Source organism: Muscardinus avellanarius, assembly GCF_963383645.1.
Source record: "Muscardinus avellanarius genome assembly, chromosome: 11".
NCBI lineage: Eukaryota > Metazoa > Chordata > Mammalia > Rodentia > Gliridae > Muscardinus > Muscardinus avellanarius.
Window position 1 is genome coordinate 23,258,210 of NC_137797.1, and position 14,768 is coordinate 23,272,977.

Below are 14,768 nucleotides of genomic sequence, written 5' to 3' on the forward strand. Positions count from 1 at the left end.
TTTTTTTTTAACGTGATGCTCTTTGTCATCCTCAATATTTAAGTTAAATATCAGTTATTTTTCTATCAGACTGACATAGTTTTCGCTTGGCTCTCTGTTCTTAATTGTGAAGCCTGTTTGTATATTTATGTTTGAGTATACAGCGTTAGTCCATTTATTTGTTGTTTTTATTCATTTTCTAATAATTTTTGTCCCATTCCCAAAAATAGAATACGAGAGCCAGGTATGATGGTGCATGGTTGTAATCCCAGCATTCGGGAGGCTGAGATTGGAGGATCGTGGTTTGCAGACAGCCTCAGCTACTTAGTGAGGCCCTCTGCAACTTAGTGAGACCCTGTTTCAAAATAAAGAGTAAAAATAGGGCAGGGGTGTAGCTCGGAGGTTGAATGCCCCTGGGTTTTACCCCCAGACCCACAAAAGAAAAGAATATGAGACATTAGACTCCTCATTACTAAGAAATCTTCTTGTATAAATTATCTACTTTTATTTTCCCTTCTATCTTTTGAGTATAGTTAATGCTTCCTGGACAATGTACTCCTTAGTCTTTTAGCTTCAAGGTTTTCACATGATGCAGTTTTCCTTTGGCATCTTCTTGTTAGTACACTACATTTGATTTCTTTTGATTTTTTAAGTAGATCATCTAGGTCTTTTATTGAGAATTCATACTGAGATGAGCTCTATTTAGTTTTGCTTAGCATTTGGCATATTTTCAGTTACATTTGTGTGCTTTATTAAGGAGATTATTCTTGGGATTTCACCATTTCTAGTTTCACCTGGGGAATGCAAATTTCTACACAATAGTACCAGAAATAAGAATTGAAATTTACTTATTTTTGAAATGGTATCATCACCTTTTTCTGGTGGCATTTAGACTCACATACTTTTTTTCCCCTGAAAGTAGCATACATATAGTTTTAAAAATAAACAAAAGAGAATATTATCTCATTCTCCAGTGTTAACCATCAAAGGTTTCTAATCATTTCTTCTTTGAAATATTATATGTATATATAATATGTACATATTTTTATTTTTTGCACAAATGTGAGCATGCATTACATATTTTTCTATTCTTGTTTTAGCTCAACATGTTGGTACATGTATATATTATTTTAAAGTGACTAAGTAATAATAATAGCTACATTTATTTTCCACCTAGGCATGTCAAAACTACACTAAGCAATTCATGCAATGTGCTTTAATTCAAAGTTATTATCTATTGTATTATTTTATTTACAATTAACAACAAAACTTTTAAGTAAATACTGTTAGTATTCTCTTTTTTCAGATAAGAACACTGTGAGACTTTACCAAGGAAACATTGTTTAAAAAGGCAGACCTGGGATTCTGACTTCTGGGCTCAGACTCTTTAACTGTCACTCCACTGATTTTTAAGTATATTTCACCAAAGAGTTGAATCAAAATGACATGAGTGGCTCCAAGATCACTATTAGAGATTCTACTTAGCAATAATTTGAGAGGGAGTCACAAATCTGCATTATTTTCAAGTGCTACAAGTAGATTTTATGCAGCTTAAAGTCTGTAGACCTCTGTATTATATTGTTTATATATATGAATAATATTTATTAAATAATATTTTAAAGATGGACTTAAGTACCTTTTAGTTTTTATCATGAATAGTATTTCAGCATAAATCCTTATATTTTTATTTGTATTTATGAATTTTTAGAAAATAATTCTACATCCAGTAGAATTCTGGGGTCACAGGATAAATCAGTTTAAAGTCTTGATAGCTGTCAAACTTTGGGGAATTTTATCAAGACCCACTGATAATTACCTTTTGCAGGATAGTACCTAGGTATTACTTTTTACCAAGAAGTAAAGATTTCGAAACACTAAAATAGATTAGCCAAACATTTTCCCACTAGTGTTTGTAATTTGTATACAATTATGAATGCATATTACCCATTTGTCTTCTTTTTGTTTTTTAAAACTCTATATTAGTTTGCTATAGCTACTAACACCATGAACCTAAACAATAGAAATGTATTACCTTGAAGTTCTGCAGACCAGAAGTTGAAAATCAAAGTGTCTGCAATGTTGTCTCCTTTGAGGGCTATGAGAGAAGATCTGCTCCACGCCTTTCCCCAGCTTCTGGTTTTCTAGTTTTCTTCTTAGAATTCTTGGGTTTGAGATAGTGTTTTCCCTTTATACATTTTTTTAATATTTCTTTTTTTACAATGACAGTAGCCATTGCTCTAATGGAAACCAGGCAGCCATGTTGGAGGTGAATTTGATTACCAAGAAGGGGTCCCTAGGATGGTGGCTTTGGTGATTATATAAGATCATTCCTTCCCTTGTTCTCTCCTTGTTTACAATCTCCGTGATATGAGGGCAGAGCCCTAGCTTTCTCCCTTTCTCTGATTCCCATTACCAATGCCCTCAGCTCCACAGAACTGGCTTGACATGGACTGAAATTTTGAAATTCCCCCAAACTACAAGCCAATAAATTTTCTTTCCTTTAAGTTGTGTGATCAATTGTTTTGAAACACAGAAGTTAGAATGCTGATTTAATTCATTTTAATTTAACAAGTTATATCTGCAATGACTCTATTTCCAATTAAGATCATATTCTGAGTTACTGGGGTTAGAACTATGACATATGGAGTTTGAATTGATATAGTTCAACCCACAACATACCTAAAATAACATTATTAGGTAGAATCCAAACTGGTTTCTCAGCACTGCTGACGAGATTTCTGCTTTGGTTTTAAATGTGTAATTGCAGCTGGACATGATGATACACAGCTGTAATTCCAGTACTAAGAAGGCTAAAACAGAGGGATCACAGGTCCAAAGCCACAGTCAGCAGTGTAGCAAGACTCTCAGAAACCTAGTGAGGCCATTTCAAAACAAAAACTAAAAAAGGGCTGGATATAGCTCAGAGGTAAAGTGCTCCCGGATTCAGTCCTCAGCACCACACATACACATACAAGTAAGTTTAATTGACATCTCTAATTTTGAAGTGACTGATGAAGAGACGGTTATCAAAGAATCAGACTTCATAAGTATTACTTGATAACTTTTTCCAAAGGGTGATATCCTGATACAGTTCAGACCACTGATATTGGTTAGCTCTGATTACAGCTTTTCTTATTCATGACACTAAGAAGCAGTCTTCCTTTCAGCCCCACACCTTCATTTCATTAATTAATAGAAGCATACACAGTAGAAAATATATATAACTTTTTAGATAGTGAAAATGCTAATTATGTAATGCATATAAATGCTGAATTTTAGTCTCATGCTCTAGAAATAATGGAATTTAATCAATCTCATCTGTTCCCAGGCAAAGGAAAAATTGTAATGTGGTTAAAGTCCACAATATCTTGTGACTGACAAATTAGTTTAAAAGAGGTATATATCAATTCATATTTTGACCAACAGCATATAAATTTGCTCATCTTTCAAACCCTAATATCGCGTATTACCTATAACAATATTTGCATATATATATATATATATCATATGTTACTTTCAGTATATTTAATTATAAATGAAGGTAAGCATCCTTTCTTTTTTCTACTTTATTGATACATTGCATGAGAATCAAAGTCATACATACATACATATGTCACTGGTGTGTTTCCTTCCGCACCCCACCCCATTTCCCCCTTTCCCATCTTCCCTGTACATGTCAGTGAGGTTGGTAGTGATACCTTCATAGATGAACATTATGTGAACTGTTTCTTTCCTCAAATGTTTTTTATCTTCTTACCATCTTCCCAATCCCCTTTTACTTATCTATTTCCACGCTTATCTCAAATATCTTTTGTTTCCTATTTTCTTTCTAGATTTCACATATAAAGGAAAACATATATCCTTTCTCAAAAAATATAAATAACCAACAGACATATGAAAAAATATGAAAAAAGCGTAATTAGCACACAGGGAAATGCAAATCAAATCTACACTTAGATTTCATCTAAATTCAGTTAGAATGATAAACATCACGAATATGAGCAATAATAAATGCTGGGGAGGAAGTGGGTAAATAATAACTCTTACACACTTTTGGTGGGATTGTAAATTAGTACAACCACTATGGAGATCAGTATGGAGTTTCTTCAGAGAACTAGGAATGGAACCACCATATGACCCAGCCATACCATTTCTTGGTATCTTCCTAAATGAACTAAAGTTAGATTAATATGATGCTGGGTGTGGTGACACATGCCAGTAATTCCAGTACTTGTGGAGCTCAGAGGGGAGTCATAGTTTGAGGCTATCTTTTTTTTTTTTTTTTTTTTTTTTTAGTGGTACTGGGGTCCCTGGAAGCCCTTCTACCTCCGGGCTACACTCCCAGACCTATTTTATATTTTTGAAACAGGGTCTCTTATGCCAGCGCGGCTGGTATCGAACCTGCGCCATCCTCCTGTCTCTGCCTCCCAAGCGCGGGGATTACAAGTGTGTGCCACCATGCCCAGCTGAGGCTATCTTTAACAACTTAGAGAGCCCTTCAGAAACTTGATGAGACACTGTTTATAAATAAAAATAAAATAGGGCTGCGGGTGTAACTCGGAGGTAGAGTGCTGCTGAATTCAACCCCTAGTACCACAAACACAAACAAACAAAAAAGGAAAACTATGATGCTGCATGCATACTCATGTTTACAGCAGCACAGTTCAAAATAGCTAAGTTATAGAAGCAACTTAGTTGCTCATCAACAGATGAATGCATAAACACACTATGAAATTTTATTCAGCCATAAAGGAACATCTTTTTTAATATAAAATTTCTACTTGTTTTGCATAAACAGCTCCTTATTTTGCTAATTTTTTCTTAGAGAAATGATTTCTTTTATCTCAATTTATAATTCTCATATATATGTTAAAGATATTAGTCCTTTGTGATATTTGTTAAAATTTTTCCCCAATTTTTAAAATTTGTCTGTTAAGTTTTTGTATTTTTGACTTTATATAAATTTAATATTTGCATGTATTTGGACATATCAGTTTTTCCCTAGCTCTTGTTGTGTGTCTGGTTATATCTTTTTATCAAAGCTCAACCTTATTTCAAGATTAATGTGATAAGTACTTTTGCTTATTATTTAAATCTTAATCTGGAGTTAATTTTGGTATAAAGAATATAGTTGTAATCAGGTTTTTTTTTTTACTTCTTTCTAGTGACTAGTCAGTTGTCTCACTGAAAATATTTTTATATAATCTGTTGTTTTCCTACTGTTTGAATCGCCACATTTATACCATAATACATATCTGAAAGCATTGAATGTTTGTCTCTTTTTATGTCGTTCAATTATATATTTTAATTATTGTAACAAAGCCATTTATATTTATTTAAATATCTGATAAAGGCTGATCTCTACTCCTTCATTACTTTTCTCCTTTTAAACTGTTACCTGGCTATCATCAGACATTTATTTTTCAAAATGCACTGTAGGATTACTTGTCAAGATTCAAGATGGGGTTGGAGGAAAACACTAGTGAAAGGGTACTGCATTAAATTTAAGATTGAGAAAGAATAAGTATCTTTAAAATATCAAGTCCTATTACAAAATAATGAGGCCTATTTTTCCATTTGAGTCAAATTTGATGTCCCTCTCTCAGCCTGTGCTTCCCTTTGTGATGTTTTCTGCCGGTGTGTTATTGTGAATTTCCTGCTGGTACTCAAACAACTTGCCACGTATTCAGTAGCTTAACAACATGGACTTATTGTCTTGAAGTTTCTGGAGTCCAAAAGAGCTTCGCCAGGCTAACATCAAACAAGGCTGCCTTCCTTCCTGGAGGCCCCATCTGTTTTCTTACCTTCTCCACCTTTCCTGAGCTGCTTACATTTCACTGATGGTGGATGACTTCCAGATTCAAAGCTAGCACCTTGTCTAAGTCTAACCCTGACTCTCCTTACTCCCTCTGCCATTTATAAGGACCTTTCTGATTACATTGGGCTGCTTGGATAATCCAGGATGATCTCATATTAAGATCCTTATATCTGCAAAGTCTTTTTTTTTTTCTGTGTTGTTTTTTTGTTTTGTTTTTTGTTTTTGCAGGTTGCAAGATTCAAAAATGGTCACGTTAAGGAGGCTATTATTTTGGCTACCGCTGTAATCAATATTCCTTTCCCTGGGGCTACCCTGCTGTCATTCATTCTTTTCTCCCACCCAAAGTTACCTTTATTAGTATTCCATATTTATGCTGTATGTTCATGACTTGAATGTCATTGTAAATCTTTTGAGGATACTTTTTCTTGATATTGTGGGAACATGTCAGAGAAGTCAGACCATTTTCCAAAGCTATTATCTACTTTGAGTCATTTGGATTTGTGAATCATCCCTAACTTTGAAAGATCCATAAACACACACTCTCTGTAAGTGTTACTTTCTCCATTATCAGAAAAAGAATCGAGGAAGCAGTAAACGCATTGCAGATAGCATGTATCATGGTGTTAACATATTACTTCTCTTGGCTATCTTAAAACTCATTGAATTCAAACTATCACCTTCTATACTCAGGAGCAACTTTGTGTTGGTCAAGCTTGAAGACGCCAAGGTAGAAGGTGCCACTTACTAAGTGCTGGTTTCATCCTTGGAAGCTCTAGTTGTTAGAAATCTCATCTGGAGCCGAAACCGCTCTCCCCATTAATCATCTTTCCATCTTCCATTTGTCTGCCTCCTTAGAAAAGGAATAATTCTAATCTCTCTTCTGTCTTTCAAACACTGAGAACCATGTTCCTCTGCACCCTTTCTTCTTCAGTCTTTACTTACATGGCAGGTGTTAAATTCTCCTATTATCCTTACCTATGTTCAGAGAAAAGTGCCACCCTGGTTTTTGCCACTTGTTATGTTTGCCCCAGCACCAAGCCATGTAGCAGCTGTGGTCTTTGTGCAGTATTGCTTAAATGGCTTAATTTTCCCAGTCTGTGTAAGATCAGAGCTTCACAAGTTCACAGAAATGCCCTGTCAATGTTGTCTAGAAAAGTTTTGAGATCACCTTATTTCTGATTTTAAAATCCACATCATTGGCTGGGCGTGGTGGCGCACACTTGTAATCCGAGCGCTCGGGAGGCTGAGACGGGAGGATTGCACAGTTTCGAAGCCAGCCTCAGCTACTTAGTGAGGCTCTCAGCAACTTAGTGAGACCCTGTTTCCAAATAAAGTATAAAATGGGTCTGGGAGTATAGCCCAGAGGTAGAAAGCTTTTGGGTTCCACCCCAGTACCACCCCCCCAAAAAAAAGAAAGAAAGAAAAGAAAAAGAAAAAGAAAAAGATCCACATCATTGGTACTTTTGTGAAGAACCAGTGCTCATACATAGGTTTTTTTTATTGTTGGTAATTATGTCTTTAATAAATCAAAAGAAAAGCTTCCCTTATTCCCCTTGATGAATAAAACCTTATACTGCCTTACCAAAGGACAGTTAGCACAATCCAGTTAATGTATCTTTTATGAAATTATCAAATAAGATCACTCCTGATACTAATTAGTATGGAAGAGAGGAAGCTGGTGCTTTCTTTAGTTTAAATATCATATTTGTATTAAATCAATCACATTAATGTCTTTTACTGGTATATTACATTCTGACTCACACTGACAGCTATAACCTCCAATTCTTATTGCTAATTCACATACCCTTGTATCAAATTTTTTTTTGTGTGTGGTATTGGGTATTGAACCTGGGGGCATTCTCCAAGCTATACCCTCAACCCTATTTTTAAGTTTTTTATTTTGAAACAGGGTCTTCTTAGGTTGATGAGAGTCTCACTACTTGCTGAGGCTGTCCTTGGACATGTGATCCTTCTGTCTCATCCTCCTAAGCACTGGGATTACAGGTGTACACCATCACACCTGGCTCCTTATACCAAGTTTTTATAGCTAATTTCTCTACTGAAGCACCGAACCTTCTATTTGATCAGAAACTGACTTGTTAGATGGTTTTAAATTTCTATAGAAACACAATATAAACAACATATGAAAGCACTTTATATTGACTTTTTATTGCTAATTCTTATATTTATTTTTGCTAATGTTTTATTGCATTCTGAGTGGAGTGCATAATGCTTTATTAAGTTATCAGAGCTCTCAGTATGCATGCTTTGTCATTTTGAATAAGTGCTATTTGGTTCACTCATTGACCACAGCAGATAGGCTGAGGCAGGGTAAGTAAACCCAAAGCATCAAAATAGGTATCGCCATGGCCGTGAAGTTAGACAGTACAGGGCCCCGGGGTCCTTTAGGATTCAGAGATTGGATGTTAGTCCTTCAGAAGGGACCTGACAAAGACAGAATTTAAAAACAAAGTCTTAAGTGTGCTACTATTATAAAAATTCAAGTATAGAAACAAGTCTAGGATCACAACTTGGGTATTCAAAAAATAGAAATAAAATTTGAAAAAAAAAGCAACAACTGCTCACCAAGTCTTTAGCTTACTTAGCAGGACAACATACAATGGCGGCTTCAAGGTGAGTCACAAATTGTTGGACCAAGGTTTTTAAACCCCTGTTTTCCTTTACTAGAATTAACTGTGAAGGTCATATTGGCAATTAACTTGTATATCTACATTAAGATTTCCCACTCTAAGGAAGAGAGCTTGCAAAGGCTTGAAAATTGACAGTTTGCTTCTACCTACAAATGTGCATACTTTCCTTTTTCCTTTAGGTGTAGTATCAACAATCTGGTCATTGTCCTTTTTATCTATGATACTATTGTGTGAATATTAGATTGGCTCTCACAAGACCTTGGCTGGAGCCCTGGCACTTCCATTAAGCAGACTCTTAATACTGGGCACATCACTTAATAATTCCAAGCTTACTTTTTGACTGAGTGGGGTTAATAATGACTTTGGCATGAGTTCTGCGAGGGCTTGATGAGAATCATCTGGGTAAATGAAATACTATTTACTCTGCAGAGTATCAAATATTTCACAAATGTAAATTGCTTTTCTTCCTATAGTGATTTGAATCTATGATAGTTTTTGAATGACTTTGTTTCAAGCTTCCTTCAGTAAATATTTATTAAATGTATACCACATGAAAAAATTGGTCATAGTTCTTGCCTTTATGCCTTTTCAATTCTATAGGAGGATCCAGGCCATAAAACACCAACTGAAGTACTGTTCTATGCATTTATTTTTCAGCATATATGCAGAGAGTCCTACCATAAGTATGTAACTTTTCTAAGTACTAAATATGCATTTAATATTAATTTTATCTGGACAGGTATGATGACGCATGCTTATAATCCCAGCATTCGGGAGGTGGAGACTGAAAGATCATGGTTTGCAGACAGCCTCAGCTACTTAGAGAGGCCCTTCACAACTCAGTGAGATCCTGTTTCAAAAAATAAAATGATGCCGGGCGTGGTGGCGTATGCTTGTAATCCCGCGCTTGGGAGGCGGAGACAGGAGGATCGCAGGTTCAAAGCCAACTGCGCTGGCTTAAGAGATCCTGTTTCCAAATAGTAAAATATAAAATAGGTCTGGGAATGTAGCCCAGAGGTAAAAGGGCTTCCAGGAACCCCAGTACTACCAAAATAATAATAATAATAATAACAATAATAATAATAATATATAAAATAAAATGACTAAAAAATAGGACTGGGGGTGTAGTTTAGAGATACAATGCCCCTGGATTCCATTTCCAGTACCAAAAAAATTAGCTTTATCTAATTGATTAATAGGATTATATTTAACTCCTTATATAAAAGACTTGGCTTATTCTTCCAGATTTTGTTATTTGAATGAGCTAACTCTCTGGATTAATTCTTCAAATGAAATCATTCAACCAAGAAATTCTGAGATATTCTGAGAGACCCTGTTAAATATTTACAAAGAATCAACATAGTCAATAAGTGTAGTGTTTTATTATCCTCTCATTAAATTGAGTTATGATGAAAACAAATGAGTTAATTTGAAACAATTTATTCTTAGTAATCTTGTGCTACAGTTTGAAAGTAAATTAGTTGAGAGAAGCAGGACTGGAGACAGGAGACTAGTTTGGAAGTCTTGCTGGCAGTTCAGGTGAGATAAAGTATTAGTGATCGGAACTAGAGAGTCATAGGGGTTGACAGAAATAAATGCGTTTAAGATATCACGTACAGGACTTGAGGATTGATTGGGAATGACAGTGAAGAAGAATGAAAAATGAAGGATAGCCTCCAGGCTGATTAAGTGACTGGGTAGATGGAAATACTATCTACTGATATGGAGCAAAAGATGGGGAGAGATGCGGAAACTTGACAAAGTGTTTAAATATTTAAAAACAAAAAAGGAGGATAATCATGACGACCTTGACAAAGATGAAGATAAGGAGAGACTCATCCTACTTGATAGTAATTTTAAGGTTCTAAAAATCAAAACTGTATGATTTTGGTGATAGAATACACTGACATATAGAACGAATTGGAAAATTTAGGAAAATGTAGCATGTATGTCAATATATGTATGCATATACATGATGGAATACTGTATTCAGCTTTTAAAGGAAGGAATTCCCATCATTAATGACAACACAGATGAACCTGGGAGATATTATGTGGTCAAAGGACACAAAATTTTAGTTTGATAGGAGTAAGATCATGAGACCTACTGTACATCATAGTGTCTATAATTAATAACAATTTTTTATATTTGAAAATTCCTAAGAAAATATATTTTAAGTATTTTTTTACCACAAAATGATAAGTATATTGGTAATTTTTGTGTTAGATATTAGCCGTTCTACTGTGTGTGTGTGTGTGTGTGTGTGTGTGTGTGTGTACCATCATGTTGTTTACCATAAAGATTTATCATTTTTACTTGTCCTTCATTCTAAAATTATAATTTTTTAAAAAATGAGCTTGAGTTGGCTTTCTTATTTTTCAGCACCAATTCTGCTACCTTTCCATGTTTGTCCACCAGGGGTTTTTAGCATGGCCCCCGTAGATCACCAAAGGATAAGTGGTAGAATTCCTGGTCTCCTTAAAAAAATCTTTATCTTCATTAAAACAAAGTAAAACTTAGTATTTTCTAATTCAACTTAGTACTTTTAAGTAAATGTAGTATTTTTTAGTTATTAATGTGGGCAAAAATTTGAAAAGCTCACAGTAATATTTTACTTATTATTACCATCAAAAATCATAGATATTTTCAAAGCACATTCTAGTACTTAAAAATATTTCCAAATATAGTTTATATTACCTATGTTGAAATTGAACTTGTCATTACCTCTTATTATTTAGTGTATTAATGAAGAACATATATCATTGTATTAACCATTTTTATAAGTATCTTAACCCCATTTTACTTTTGCTTTCTTTATAATTGTATGCATGTGTGTGAATGTGTATATCATATATATATATGTATATATATATGTATATGATTTAAGCATTTGAATGTACTGTTCTGTAAGGAATTCTATATTAATCATCTATTGGCATATATAACAAACTTAATGAAATTTTATTTACATCTCCTTCTCTGGGGAGGGAGGTCACCTTCCATAAAGGAGCCTCCTTCTACCAAACTTCTTACAAGGAGGAATTATGACACTTCATTGATGATTAAAATATTTTGTTTCTTTCCTTTGCACATACATGTCTACAGAGGCACACACTCTGTAAGGAAAATTCATAGCTATTAGCTGCTATTAGTTATCTCACATGGTGGATTTTCATGTGATAGGTTTTTTCTTTCTCTATGTTTTCTAACATTTCTCTAGCAAGTATATATACTTTATTTATTTATTTATTTATTTATTTATTTATTTATTTATTTATTGGTGGTACTAGGGTTTCTGGAAACCCTTATACCTCCGGGCTACACTCCCAGACCTATTTTATACTTTATTTAAAATTTGGACACAGGGTCTCTTAAGCCAACGAGGCTGGCTTCGAACCTGCGCGATCCTCCTGTCTCTGCCTCCCAAGTGTGGGGATTACAAGCGTGTACCCCCATGCCTGGCTATATACTTTATTTTTTTAAGGAAGAAAGCAAATAAGCTCATTATATGTGGTTAAATTTCAAAATATTTTTTCAGAGATTTAAAAATCCTGTGATTCATAATAAACATGGTAAAATTTCAACTTTGCCAAATCCAAGGGTTGCTCTGATGAATTTAATTTAGGGCTTTTAGCTGGAGACTTTTTTTTATCATAGAATCTTTATAATTGAAATCTAGTCTTTTTACTTTTTTTGAGATAAGTCTCACTATTTTGCCATCCTGGTCTCCTACCTCATCTTCCTGAATAGTTGGGATTGCAGGTATGTGGCACAGTTTTTCCCTTTTGATAAGCAGTAGAGATTAACAGTCAAACTAACAGGCAAAATCATTTACATATGAAAGACATACTCATTTTCATAATTGGTAGTTAGATTTGTTTAAAGCATTTTGAATCTGTACAGTTGATAAATAAATATTTATTGGTCATTTGTTATGTGAAGGATCTGTATTATATTCTGGAGACAGAGTGTTGTGCAAGGCAAATTCTAACCTTCAACAGTCATTTGGCATAAACCTTGTACAGTATATTTTATCCATAGATAATTCTGCTAGGATATTTCTAGTAATGAGAGTTCTGTTGCTTTCTAGTCCTATTTATTAGGGAATTGTTTTATCAGTGCAATATTTTATTTTAAAAGATAAGTAATGTCATTAATTCATACAAATATCACTTTTGTTATTGACCCAAATTTTTCCCTCCTTGATTTATAAACATTAGTCTTGATTTTGACCTTAAGAGCTTTCAAATAAACCTACCACAGCAACTTCTGCCCTTCCCTCCCCTTTATGGCGTTGCTCTTGAGGGAGAGCCTTTCAAACATGTTGTGAAAACTATTATATGTTTGTGAAGCTTCTCTAGATAGAACACTGCCGTTCCTTTCATCATTTCTTGCCTGACATGGTTTTTAAATCATATACCATCCTGATTGCTTTCCCCTGGATGCTTTCTACTTTGTCACCCTTTGTTGTTAAAAATAAATTACTCCCAATTTCCTGCTTTCAATAGAGTAGAGTGAACATAATTGACTCTTTGATGTGTGAGGGTTTGGTTTGCTCTGAAAGCAATTACACTGACCTTGAGTTCTACACCACTGTAAATATCATTACAGAAAAAGCATGAGCTCAAACTAAATCTTTATCAACCCTTGAATATATCTGAAAAGATTTTTTGAAAATATAATTTTTTAAATTTTTTATAGCAAAGTGTACTTTATAACAAATATAAAGCTAAACCATGATTAATTTTGAAATTCTTCACGCAGATAATTTATTTTCTTCTGTAGACTGAACTTCCTGAGAACGAGGATTATGTTAATAGTTTTTAAAAATCTTTAGCACTTTGAAAGTCATTTATGCATATAAATATATATATATATATATATATATATATATATATATATGAAAAATGCCCAGTATTTGGTGACCAATTGATCCCAAATGTTTATAGCAGTGTAGTTCACAATAGCCAAATTATGGAACCAGCCTATGTGTCTGTCAACAGATGAATGGATTACAAATTTTGATATATATATACAATGAGATTCTACTCAACCATAAAGAAGAATAAAATTATGTCATTTGCAGGGAATGGATGGGACTACAAGATATTATGCTAAGTGATATTATCAAGTCTCAGAAACTGAAGGGTTGTATGTTTCCTACCATATGTAGAATGTAGAGAGATCCTGGAAAACAAATAAGACTTCAGATAAATGAGAAAGAATAGCAGTAGAATAGCAGAAAGGGATTAAGAGATGTAGGGGAGGAGACTCAATGAAGGAGACAGTTTAAATAATGTTTAAATAATGCTATATGTCCATATATGAAGCTATTAATAACAGTCTCAGTAATATGTATTGGGAGGGGAAGGAGCAGTGTGGGATCCAAAGGGAAACACCAAGGGCTGTGTGCATGTGTTTTTGTCACTCTGAACCTCATTATGATGTAAAATTACAATGCGTCAACTAAAGTATATTAAAATAACTTAAGATCTAATAAAATTAAATAATTTATAATTTTTAGAATGTACTGAGGAATCAGTAATATCGAATTGAATCTAAATTTTATCCTAACCTGACAAGGGTACCCTTAATATATTAGTTAACAGTATTCACAAAGAAAAAATACTAACATTTTAGATGGTAATACTTCCAATTCTAAATGAAGAAACCCTAAATAGCAATGGCTTAAATTATAACAATGCTATTAAGTACTTAAGAAGCCTGGAGAAGCTGGTTCTGGGTTTATCCAAGTAGCTCAGTGACATCATCAGGGTGCTAAGGCTATTTTAATCTTAAAGTTGCTATTCTTGGCTTCTTACCTCTTTAATCTTGGCCTTATGATCACAAAATGCTTGCCCCATCTCCAGACATCAAAAACGCAACAGAGAGTGAAATCTGGGGATAGCCTAACCTCTGAAAGTATTTCCTTATAAACTTCTCCTCTGGGTGAAAATGGTTTTCTAAAAGCTTTTCAGCAAATTTCTGCTTTTAACTAACTGGTCAAAGTTGTGCCATATGGCTGTCTCTAGGAGGTAGGAAAAGGGAAGGGAAGACTCTTGGAAATGCCTGTTAACTAATCAACAACAGTTTATACCATAGCTAGAAAATAGACATTTTTAATAAAAAAAAGGGCAAGACCTTCCCTAGTTCAGTAACAAATTCAGAGAAACCAAATTACGAATCTCTTTTAAAAATATTGCTGGTTATTTTGGACTACACAACTGTATAACTTATCCAAACAGATGAATCATCAGCTCCCAATCACTTTTGGAAGAACCTATGAACCTGATTATCTTTTCTGTTTTTCATAAATCAAA

At 34.1% G+C, this 14,768-nt stretch overlaps 1 protein-coding gene across 8 annotated transcripts in view; it reads left to right on the forward strand.

The window, feature by feature from the left end:
- ANKS1B (ankyrin repeat and sterile alpha motif domain containing 1B) overlaps positions 1 to 14,768 on the forward strand; it is a gene marked incomplete at both ends in the record, with an annotated part of 1,119,409 nt that overhangs the window by 402,788 nt on the left and 701,853 nt on the right. The window lies entirely within an intron of this gene.